The 2,339-nt window shown below is 55.6% G+C and overlaps 1 protein-coding gene across 1 annotated transcript in view; it reads right to left on the bottom strand.

Moving 5' to 3' along the window:
- CARD10 (caspase recruitment domain family member 10) overlaps nt 1-2,339 on the bottom strand; it is a 26,353-nt gene that overhangs the window by 6,928 nt on the left and 17,086 nt on the right. The gene's annotated exons all lie outside the window — the stretch shown is intronic.

The raw sequence follows: 2,339 nt of genomic DNA, 5'->3' as shown, positions 1-2,339 counted from the left end.
CTGCTGACGCCCCGCATTTTTGTATTTTCCCATTTGTTGTCTCGCTCAGAAAGAACGCCCTGAGAATAAGCTTGCTGTCATGGTCAGCTTCAGGTCCCTACCACCAAACACAGAGTCTGGCACTTAGCAGATGACTAATGTAAGCTTGTTATGCTCATAGTCTAGGGCGGGAGGTCACATTTAGATCACAACAGATCAGAGATGGTTACTGCTGGCAGTGGGAGCACACAGGGGAGGGGCTTCCCAGAGGAAGCAGCAGCTGGGCTACATACATCATGATGAAAAATAGAAGCACTTCGGGACCCGACAGAGAGCACACGGCTCCAGGCTGAAGAGCTGGCATGGGCAAAGGTGTGGAGGACAGGATACAGGATACAGTGTGGAAGAACTTAATAACAACAATAAGAATAGTAGCAGGAAACCCTGGGTGCTTCCCATGTGCCAGACACCGTGCTAAGCTCCTTGCCCTCATTAACTCCTAGAAAAGGCAAGCTGGAGCCAGCCTATGTAGGGCTCGGAATGAAGGCGCCTGGCCTTCCTTTCATGGGCAGTGGGTACCACTGACAGGACAAAGAGTCACCAAACCCCCATCATGGCAGGGCTCTGCCTGTCCCCGGATGAGAAGTGGTGAGGCCCTGTGGCCAGACTGACAACTGACCACAAGTCTCCCCATGGGCCCCCACGGTTCTGGGGAAGAAGAGAGACCAGGGTCCATGGGTGTGCCCCAGCTGGAGAAGGGGCCCAGGAAGAGCCCAGGCGTTCACTCGCATCCCCACCCACCCTGGCAGCTGCAGCCACAGGGCCACACTGCCCCCTGCTGCCAGCCCGGGGTGGGCAAGGCTGCAAAGACCTTAACCCAATCAGCACCCATGCAGGGGGGGAACCCTGGCCCTGGGGAGTCCGACTGGGCTCCTGCCCCCTCAGTCGAAACAGAGAGCCAGGCCCCAGGGGCTGGGGCTAGACATGGGTGCTAGAGGCATCAGGGTTGCCTTTACAGGCTCCTTCAGCCCCAGGACTGTCCTGGCCACATCAGTGTGGCACAGAAAGGCCTCGGCGGAGACAGGAGGCCTGAGGCCAGGCCTGGCTATGCTGCGCAATGGCCTGATGGCTGAAGCCACACAGTCCAGCTCCAACCCCAGCATTAGCTGTGCCCTAGCCTTGGACAAGTGAGCTGGCCACTTGATTCTGTCCCCGCATCCCTAAAGCAAGAACGATGATGGCACCCGTCTCCCACTGTGGGTGTGAGGGTCAAATATAGAGATAATGCAGGTAGAGGTGGAAACCAGAGGGCTGCAGGGCCTTCCAACTAAATGGGTTGTGAAATTCACCGGGTCACGACCAGCACTGTTTTTTAATGGAATGGAATAGAAAACATAAGCCTGCCTCCCTTCAAGTAAATCCAACTATCTTCCTGTAACCCTTTTGTTTCAGGCACATGTACTGGGTTTCTCACATGGAGGGCTGTGGTCAGAAGAGTTTGAGAAAAGTGGCATGGAGGGTGCCAGCAGGAACTCTGGGGCCAGGCGGCCAGGCTGCTTGCCTCGTTCTCAGCAGTCCCACCTGCATCTACCTACCTCATTGTACAACTTAATGAGTTAAAACATGGGACATGGGACTTCCCTGGTGGAGCAGTGGTTAAGAATCCGCCCGCCAGTGCAGGGGACACAGGTTCGATCCTGTGTCCTGTCTGGGAAGATCCCACATGCCGCGGAGCAACTAAGCCCGCGCACCACAACTACTGAGCCTGTGCTCTAGAGCCCGTGAGCCACAACGACTGAGACCGCGAGCCACAACTACTGAGACCGCGTGCCTAGAGCCTGTGTTCCGCAACAAGAGGAGCCACCACAATGAGAAGCCCGCGCACCACAACAAAGAGTAGCCCCCACTCGTCACAACTAGAGAAAGCCCGCGCGTGGCAACAAAGACCCAACGCAGCCAATCAATCAATCAATCAATAAAATAACTTAAAAAAAAAAATGGGACGTTGTTGGAACAGTGCCCAGTGAATCTAAGTGCTCAATGATAGACATTCACTGTCATCAGGTGTGATTCAGGACTAGTCACCTCTCTGTGGTCCCATTTCCCCACCCATTTCAAACCCACAGACAACTGACCATCACAGCTTCCCTAGTCGAGGGCCCAGCAGGCAGCCCGCATCCAGGCCCTCCAGGACCGACCTGCTCACCGCCCACCCCTGCCTGAGCATGCCACTCCCCTCCCTGTAATTCCAGGATCAGGGCAATTTCTCAGCCACCCCAGGTTTTCAGGCTTTTCTTGCCAATTCCTGGTGCTCTGAGACCCAGCTCAGGCATCTCCTCCTTCAAGACGCGCTTGCTCAC

This window comes from Lipotes vexillifer, unplaced genomic scaffold (assembly GCF_000442215.2).
Source record: "Lipotes vexillifer unplaced genomic scaffold, Lipotes_vexillifer_v1.1 scaffold382, whole genome shotgun sequence".
Classification (NCBI taxonomy): Eukaryota; Metazoa; Chordata; class Mammalia; order Artiodactyla; family Lipotidae; genus Lipotes; species Lipotes vexillifer.
The sequence above is the reverse complement of the archived record's forward strand: the minus strand, read 5'-3'. Positions and strand labels throughout refer to the sequence as shown.